Source organism: Notolepis coatsorum (assembly GCF_963971535.1).
Source record: "Notolepis coatsorum genome assembly, chromosome: 9".
NCBI classification, from domain to species: domain Eukaryota; kingdom Metazoa; phylum Chordata; class Actinopteri; order Aulopiformes; family Paralepididae; genus Notolepis; species Notolepis coatsorum.
Window position 1 is genome coordinate 152,547,367 of NC_140173.1, and position 10,000 is coordinate 152,557,366.

General features: G+C 48.4%; 1 protein-coding gene across 1 annotated transcript in view; it reads right to left on the bottom strand.

Annotated features, from left to right (window-relative positions):
• Positions 1 to 10,000, bottom strand: part of LOC311234834 (PDZ domain-containing protein 7-like) — a gene marked incomplete at both ends in the record, with an annotated part of 85,908 nt that overhangs the window by 57,544 nt on the left and 18,364 nt on the right. The gene's annotated exons all lie outside the window — the stretch shown is intronic.

Below are 10,000 nucleotides of genomic sequence, written 5' to 3' on the forward strand. Positions count from 1 at the left end.
TCACTCTGATGGTAAACAGGAAGTCTCACTCTGATGGTAAACAGGAAGTCTCACTCTGATGGTAAACAGGAAGTCTCACTCTGATGGTAAACAGGAAGTCTCACTCTGATGGTAAACAGGAAGTCTCACTCTGATGGTAAACAGGAAGTCTCACTCTGATGGTCAGCAGGTAAACAGGAAGTCTCACTCTGATGGTAAACAGGAAGTCTCACTCTGATGGTAAACAGGAAGTCTCACTCTGATGGTAAACAGGAAGTCTCACTCTGATGGTCAGCAGGTAAACAGGAAGTCTCACTCTGATGGTAAACAGGAAGTCTCACTCTGATGGTAAACAGGAAGTCTCACTCTGATGGTCAGCAGGTAAACAGGAAGTCTCACTCTGATGGTCAGCAGGTAAACAGGAAGTCTCACTCTGATGGTCAGCAGGTAAACAGGAAGTCTCACTCTGATGGTCAGCAGGTAAACAGGAAGTCTCACCCTGATGATCAGCAGGTAAACAGGAAGTCTCACTCTGATGGTAAACAGGAAGTCTCACTCTGATGGTCAGCAGGTAAACAGGAAGTCTCACTCTGATGGTCAGCAGGTAAACAGGAAGTCTCACCCTGATGATCAGCAGGTAAACAGGAAGTCTCACTCTGATGGTCAGCAGGTAAACAGGAAGTCTCACTCTGATGGTAAACAGGAAGTCTCACTCTGATGGTCAGCAGGTAAACAGGAAGTCTCACTCTGATGGTCAGCAGGTAAACAGGAAGTCTCACTCTGATGGTCAGCAGGTAAACAGGAAGTCTCACCCGGATGGTCAGCAGGTAAACAGGAAGGCTCACCCTGATGGTAAACAGGAAGTCTCACCCTGATGGTAAACAGGAAGTCTCACTCTGATGGTAAACAGGAAGTCTCACTCTGATGGTCAGCAGGTAAACAGGAAGTCTCACTCTGATGGTCAGCAGGTAAACAGGAAGTCTCACTCTGATGGTAAACAGGAAGTCTCACTCTGATGGTCAGCAGGTAAACAGGAAGTCTCACTCTGATGGTCAGCAGGTAAACAGGAAGTCTCACTCTGATGGTCAGCAGGTAAACAGGAAGTCTCACTCTGATGGTCAGCAGGTAAACAGGAAGTCTCACCCTGATGGTAAACAGGAAGTCTCACTCTGATGGTAAACAGGAAGTCTCACTCTGATGGTAAACAGGAAGTCTCACTCTGATGGTAAACAGGAAGTCTCACTCTGATGGTCAGCAGGTAAACAGAAAGTCTCACTCTGATGGTAAACAGGAAGTCTCACTCTGATGGTCAGCAGGTAAACAGGAAGTCTCACTCTGATGGTAAACAGGAAGTCTCACTCTGATGGTCAGCAGGTAAACAGGAAGTCTCACTCTGATGGTAAACAGGAAGTCTCACTCTGATGGTAAACAGGAAGTCTCACTCTGATGGTAAACAGGAAGTCTCACTCTGATGGTAAACAGGAAGTCTCACTCTGATGGTAAACAGGAAGTCTCACTCTGATGGTAAACAGGAAGTCTCACTCTGATGGTAAACAGGAAGTCTCACTCTGATGGTAAACAGGAAGTCTCACTCTGATGGTCAGCAGGTAAACAGGAAGTCTCACTCTGATGGTCAGCAGGTAAACAGGAAGTCTCACTCTGATGGTCAGCAGGTAAACAGGAAGTCTCACTCTGATGGTCAGCAGGTAAACAGGAAGTCTCACTCTGATGATCAGCAGGTAAACAGGAAGTCTCACTCTGATGGTCAGCAGGTAAACAGGAAGTCTCACCCTGATGATCAGCAGGTAAACAGGAAGTCTCACTCTGATGGTCAGCAGGTAAACAGGAAGTCTCACTCTGATGGTCAGCAGGTAAACAGGAAGTCTCACTCTGATGGTCAGCAGGTAAACAGGAAGTCTCACTCTGATGATCAGCAGGTAAACAGGAAGTCTCACTCTGATGGTCAGCAGGTAAACAGGAAGTCTCACTCTGATGGTAAACAGGAAGTCTCACTCTGATGGTCAGCAGGTAAACAGGAAGTCTCACTCTGATGGTCAGCAGGTAAACAGGAAGTCTCACTCTGATGGTCAGCAGGTAAACAGGAAGTCTCACTCTGATGGTCAGCAGGTAAACAGGAAGTCTCACCCTGATGGTCAGCAGGTAAACAGGAAGTCTCACCCTGATGATCAGCAGGTAAACAGGAAGTCTCACCCTGATGGTAAACAGGAAGTCTCACTCTGATGGTCAGCAGGTAAACAGGAAGTCTCACTCTGATGGTCAGCAGGTAAACAGGAAGTCTCACTCTGATGATCAGCAGGTAAACAGGAAGTCTCACTCTGATGGTCAGCAGGTAAACAGGAAGTCTCACTCTGATGATCAGCAGGTAAACAGGAAGTCTCACTCTGATGGTCAGCAGGAAGTCTCACTCTGATGGTAAACAGGAAGTCTCACTCTGATGGTCAGCAGGTAAACAGGAAGTCTCACTCTGATGGTCAGCAGGTAAACAGGAAGTCTCACTCTGATGATCAGCAGGTAAACAGGAAGTCTCACTCTGATGGTCAGCAGGTAAACAGGAAGTCTCACTCTGATGATCAGCAGGTAAACAGGAAGTCTCACTCTGATGGTAAACAGGAAGTCTCACTCTGATGGTCAGCAGGTAAACAGGAAGTCTCACCCTGATGATCAGCAGGTAAACAGGAAGTCTCACTCTGATGGTCAGCAGGTAAACAGGAAGTCTCACTCTGATGGTCAGCAGGTAAACAGGAAGTCTCACTCTGATGGTAAACAGGAAGTCTCACCCTGATGATCAGCAGGTAAACAGGAAGTCTCACTCTGATGATCAGCAGGTAAACAGGAAGTCTCACTCTGATGGTCAGCAGGTAAACAGGAAGTCTCACTCTGATGGTCAGCAGGTAAACAGGAAGTCTCACCCTGATGGTAAACAGGAAGTCTCACTCTGATGGTAAACAGGAAGTCTCACTCTGATGGTAAACAGGAAGTCTCACTCTGATGGTCAGCAGGTAAACAGGAAGTCTCACTCTGATGGTAAACAGGAAGTCTCACTCTGATGGTAAACAGGAAGTCTCACTCTGATGGTCAGCAGGTAAACAGGAAGTCTCACTCTGATGGTCAGCAGGTAAACAGGAAGTCTCACTCTGATGGTCAGCAGGTAAACAGGAAGTCTCACTCTGATGGTCAGCAGGTAAACAGGAAGTCTCACCCTGATGATCAGCAGGTAAACAGGAAGTCTCACTCTGATGGTAAACAGGAAGTCTCACTCTGATGGTCAGCAGGTAAACAGGAAGTCTCACTCTGATGGTCAGCAGGTAAACAGGAAGTCTCACCCTGATGATCAGCAGGTAAACAGGAAGTCTCACTCTGATGGTCAGCAGGTAAACAGGAAGTCTCACTCTGATGGTAAACAGGAAGTCTCACTCTGATGGTCAGCAGGTAAACAGGAAGTCTCACTCTGATGGTCAGCAGGTAAACAGGAAGTCTCACTCTGATGGTCAGCAGGTAAACAGGAAGTCTCACCCGGATGGTCAGCAGGTAAACAGGAAGGCTCACCCTGATGGTAAACAGGAAGTCTCACCCTGATGGTAAACAGGAAGTCTCACTCTGATGGTAAACAGGAAGTCTCACTCTGATGGTCAGCAGGTAAACAGGAAGTCTCACTCTGATGGTCAGCAGGTAAACAGGAAGTCTCACTCTGATGGTAAACAGGAAGTCTCACTCTGATGGTCAGCAGGTAAACAGGAAGTCTCACTCTGATGGTCAGCAGGTAAACAGGAAGTCTCACTCTGATGGTCAGCAGGTAAACAGGAAGTCTCACTCTGATGGTCAGCAGGTAAACAGGAAGTCTCACCCTGATGGTAAACAGGAAGTCTCACTCTGATGGTAAACAGGAAGTCTCACTCTGATGGTAAACAGGAAGTCTCACTCTGATGGTAAACAGGAAGTCTCACTCTGATGGTCAGCAGGTAAACAGGAAGTCTCACTCTGATGGTAAACAGGAAGTCTCACTCTGATGGTCAGCAGGTAAACAGGAAGTCTCACTCTGATGGTAAACAGGAAGTCTCACTCTGATGGTCAGCAGGTAAACAGGAAGTCTCACTCTGATGGTAAACAGGAAGTCTCACTCTGATGGTAAACAGGAAGTCTCACTCTGATGGTAAACAGGAAGTCTCACTCTGATGGTAAACAGGAAGTCTCACTCTGATGGTAAACAGGAAGTCTCACTCTGATGGTAAACAGGAAGTCTCACTCTGATGGTAAACAGGAAGTCTCACTCTGATGGTCAGCAGGTAAACAGGAAGTCTCACTCTGATGGTCAGCAGGTAAACAGGAAGTCTCACTCTGATGGTCAGCAGGTAAACAGGAAGTCTCACTCTGATGGTCAGCAGGTAAACAGGAAGTCTCACTCTGATGGTCAGCAGGTAAACAGGAAGTCTCACTCTGATGATCAGCAGGTAAACAGGAAGTCTCACTCTGATGGTCAGCAGGTAAACAGGAAGTCTCACCCTGATGATCAGCAGGTAAACAGGAAGTCTCACTCTGATGGTCAGCAGGTAAACAGGAAGTCTCACTCTGATGGTCAGCAGGTAAACAGGAAGTCTCACTCTGATGGTCAGCAGGTAAACAGGAAGTCTCACTCTGATGATCAGCAGGTAAACAGGAAGTCTCACTCTGATGGTCAGCAGGTAAACAGGAAGTCTCACTCTGATGGTAAACAGGAAGTCTCACTCTGATGGTCAGCAGGTAAACAGGAAGTCTCACTCTGATGGTCAGCAGGTAAACAGGAAGTCTCACTCTGATGGTCAGCAGGTAAACAGGAAGTCTCACTCTGATGGTCAGCAGGTAAACAGGAAGTCTCACCCTGATGGTCAGCAGGTAAACAGGAAGTCTCACCCTGATGATCAGCAGGTAAACAGGAAGTCTCACCCTGATGGTAAACAGGAAGTCTCACTCTGATGGTCAGCAGGTAAACAGGAAGTCTCACTCTGATGGTCAGCAGGTAAACAGGAAGTCTCACTCTGATGATCAGCAGGTAAACAGGAAGTCTCACTCTGATGGTCAGCAGGTAAACAGGAAGTCTCACTCTGATGATCAGCAGGTAAACAGGAAGTCTCACTCTGATGGTCAGCAGGAAGTCTCACTCTGATGGTAAACAGGAAGTCTCACTCTGATGGTCAGCAGGTAAACAGGAAGTCTCACTCTGATGGTCAGCAGGTAAACAGGAAGTCTCACTCTGATGATCAGCAGGTAAACAGGAAGTCTCACTCTGATGGTCAGCAGGTAAACAGGAAGTCTCACTCTGATGATCAGCAGGTAAACAGGAAGTCTCACTCTGATGGTAAACAGGAAGTCTCACTCTGATGGTCAGCAGGTAAACAGGAAGTCTCACCCTGATGATCAGCAGGTAAACAGGAAGTCTCACTCTGATGGTCAGCAGGTAAACAGGAAGTCTCACTCTGATGGTCAGCAGGTAAACAGGAAGTCTCACTCTGATGGTAAACAGGAAGTCTCACCCTGATGATCAGCAGGTAAACAGGAAGTCTCACTCTGATGATCAGCAGGTAAACAGGAAGTCTCACTCTGATGGTCAGCAGGTAAACAGGAAGTCTCACTCTGATGGTCAGCAGGTAAACAGGAAGTATCACCCTGATGGTAAACAGGAAGTCTCACTCTGATGGTAAACAGGAAGTCTCACTCTGATGGTAAACAGGAAGTCTCACTCTGATGGTCAGCAGGTAAACAGGAAGTCTCACTCTGATGGTCAGCAGGTAAACAGGAAGTCTCACTCTGATGGTCAGCAGGTAAACAGGAAGTCTCACTCTGATGGTAAACAGGAAGTCTCACTCTGATGGTCAGCAGGTAAACAGGAAGTCTCACTCTGATGGTCAGCAGGTAAACAGGAAGTCTCACTCTGATGGTCAGCAGGTAAACAGGAAGTCTCACTCTGATGGTCAGCAGGTAAACAGGAAGTCTCACTCTGATGGTCAGCAGGTAAACAGGAAGTCTCACCCTGATGGTCAGCAGGTAAACAGGAAGTCTCACCCTGATGATCAGCAGGTAAACAGGAAGTCTCACCCTGATGGTAAACAGGAAGTCTCACTCTGATGGTCAGCAGGTAAACAGGAAGTCTCACTCTGATGGTCAGCAGGTAAACAGGAAGTCTCACTCTGATGATCAGCAGGTAAACAGGAAGTCTCACTCTGATGGTCAGCAGGTAAACAGGAAGTCTCACTCTGATGATCAGCAGGTAAACAGGAAGTCTCACTCTGATGGTCAGCAGGAAGTCTCACTCTGATGGTCAGCAGGTAAACAGGAAGTCTCACTCTGATGGTCAGCAGGTAAACAGGAAGTCTCACTCTGATGGTCAGCAGGTAAACAGGAAGTCTCACTCTGATGGTCAGCAGGTAAACAGGAAGTCTCACTCTGATGGTCAGCAGGTAAAAAGGAAGTCTCACTCTGATGGTCAGCAGGTAAACAGGAAGTCTCACTCTGATGGTCAGCAGGTAAACAGGAAGTCTCACTCTGATGATCAGCAGGTAAACAGGAAGTCTCACTCTGATGGTCAGCAGGTAAACAGGAAGTCTCACTCTGATGATCAGCAGGTAAACAGGAAGTCTCACTCTGATGGTAAACAGGAAGTCTCACTCTGATGGTCAGCAGGTAAACAGGAAGTCTCACTCTGATGATCAGCAGGTAAACAGGAAGTCTCACTCTGATGGTCAGCAGGTAAACAGGAAGTCTCACTCTGATGGTAAACAGGAAGTCTCACTCTGATGGTCAGCAGGTAAACAGGAAGTCTCACTCTGATGGTCAGCAGGTAAACAGGAAGTCTCACTCTGATGGTCAGCAGGTAAACAGGAAGTCTCACTCTGATGGTCAGCAGGTAAACAGGAAGTCTCACCCTGATGGTCAGCAGGTAAACAGGAAGTCTCACCCTGATGATCAGCAGGTAAACAGGAAGTCTCACCCTGATGGTAAACAGGAAGTCTCACTCTGATGGTCAGCAGGTAAACAGGAAGTCTCACTCTGATGGTCAGCAGGTAAACAGGAAGTCTCACTCTGATGATCAGCAGGTAAACAGGAAGTCTCACTCTGATGGTCAGCAGGTAAACAGGAAGTCTCACTCTGATGATCAGCAGGTAAACAGGAAGTCTCACTCTGATGGTCAGCAGGAAGTCTCACTCTGATGGTAAACAGGAAGTCTCACTCTGATGGTCAGCAGGTAAACAGGAAGTCTCACTCTGATGGTCAGCAGGTAAACAGGAAGTCTCACTCTGATGATCAGCAGGTAAACAGGAAGTCTCACTCTGATGGTCAGCAGGTAAACAGGAAGTCTCACTCTGAAGTGGAGAACATCCGCAGCTCCTTCTCCCAACCCCCACCCATTCCAAACGCTGAATCGAGAACCTCATCCTTCACTCTGTCATCTTTCTCTCCCATTACAGAAGCCGAGACCCTGACACTGGTAACGTCGAACCGTCCGACTACATGCCAGCTGGACCAGCTACCCTCCCCACTCCTCCAGACCATAGCACCGGACATCCTCCCATTCCTAACTGCAACCATCAACTCCTCACTCAACTCGGGGGTGGTCCCCACCTCCCTAAAACAAGCCAGAGTCACGCCCCTCATAAAAAAACCAACCCTGAACCCCACCGTCATAGCCAACTATCGCCCTGTCTCTCTTCTCTCCTTCCTTTCTAAAACACTTGAACGTGCTGTATCCAACCAACTTACTGCTTATCTCTTACAGAATGACCTCCTAGACCCCAATCAGTCTGGCTTCCGGACTGGCCACTCCACAGAAACGGCCCTCATTGCGGTCACAGAGGCACTTCACTTAGCAAAAGCGAAAGGCCTCTCCTCTGTCCTGATTCTCCTAGATCTATCTGCAGCCTTCGACACAGTCAACCATCAGATCCTCCTCGCGGCCCTCGCAGGAATGGGAGTGGCTGGATCTGCGCTGACATGGCTGACATCATACCTCAATGACCGCTCCTACCAAGTGTCATGGAGAGGGACTCTGTCGGCCACCCGCCCCCTCCGGACGGGTGTCCCCCAGGGCTCGGTCCTAGGACCCCTTCTCTTCTCCCTCTACACTAAATCACTGGGTAACATTATCACATCTCATGGCTTCTCATATCATTGTTATGCCGATGATACTCAACTCTTCCTCTCCTTCCCTCCCTCAGATATCCACGTCTCTGAGCGGATCTCGGCCTGTCTGTCCGACATCTCCGCCTGGATGACGACCAACCACCTCAAACTGAACCTAAGCAAAACAGAATTGCTCCACCTGCCGGCCAAATCCTCCCCCCTGACCGACCTCTCCATCACAGTCGAGAATGCAGCTGTGACCGCGTCGCCGACCGCCAAGAACCTTGGTGTTGTCCTCGACGACCAGTTGAACTTCTCTGCTCACATCGCAGCGACAACCAGAACCTGCAGATTCCTCCTGAGCAACGTCAGAAGGATACGCCCCTTCCTGACAAAAGAAGCCACCCAACTCCTCGTCCAATCAACAGTCATCTCCCGCCTCGACTACTGCAACGCACTGCTAGCTGGCCTCCCGGCCACTGCCACCAAGCCTCTTCAACTCATTCAAAATGCAGCGGCCCGCCTGATCTCAAACCTACCGAAGTCAGCCCATGTCACCCCACTTCTTAGGGACCTGCACTGGCTCCCCATTGCTGCACGTATCCGCTTCAAGGCCCTCGACCTAGCATACCGTGCGGCAAAGGGAACCGCTCCCGCCTACCTCCGGTCAATGGTCTCTAACTACACACCCTCAAGACCCCTACGCTCTGCGTCTTCTGGCCGCCTCAGATCTACTCCTATCCAAGCTCCCGGAGGGTCATCAAAGAGAAGCCGCCTATTCTCAGTCCTTGCCCCACAATGGTGGAATGAACTACCCATCCCAGTTAGGACAGCCGAATCCCGTCCAATCTTTCGCCGTCGACTAAAGACTCACTTCTTCAACCATTATCTGAAATGATAAAAAAAAAAAAAAAAAATCTAACCCGACTAACCTTAATGTCATGCACTTGTCCTAATAAACTAACCTACACTGTAACACGCAACACTTTGATGAACATTGTTACTCAGCTGATAGAGTTATACCCTTCTTGCTGTCTTGTCGCACAGAACTTGTAAGTCGCTTTGGATAAAAGCGTCAGCTAAATGACTAAATGTAAATGTAAATGATGATCAGCAGGTAAACAGGAAGTCTCACTCTGATGGTAAACAGGAAGTCTCACTCTGATGGTCAGCAGGTAAACAGGAAGTCTCACCCTGATGATCAGCAGGTAAACAGGAAGTCTCACTCTGATGGTCAGCAGGTAAACAGGAAGTCTCACTCTGATGGTCAGCAGGTAAACAGGAAGTCTCACTCTGATGGTAAACAGGAAGTCTCACCCTGATGATCAGCAGGTAAACAGGAAGTCTCACTCTGATGATCAGCAGGTAAACAGGAAGTCTCACTCTGATGGTCAGCAGGTAAACAGGAAGTCTCACTCTGATGGTCAGCAGGTAAACAGGAAGTCTCACCCTGATGGTAAACAGGAAGTCTCACTCTGATGGTAAACAGGAAGTCTCACTCTGATGGTAAACAGGAAGTCTCACTCTGATGGTCAGCAGGTAAACAGGAAGTCTCACTCTGATGGTCAGCAGGTAAACAGGAAGTCTCACTCTGATGGTCAGCAGGTAAACAGGAAGTCTCACTCTGATGGTAAACAGGAAGTCTCACTCTGATGGTCAGCAGGTAAACAGGAAGTCTCACTCTGATGGTCAGCAGGTAAACAGGAAGTCTCACTCTGATGGTCAGCAGGTAAACAGGAAGTCTCACTCTGATGGTCAGCAGGTAAACAGGAAGTCTCACTCTGATGGTCACCAGGTAAACAGGAAGTCTCACCCTGATGGTCAGCAGGTAAACAGGAAGTCTCACCCTGATGATCAGCAGGTAAACAGGAAGTCTCACCCTGATGGTAAACAGGAAGTCTCACTCTGA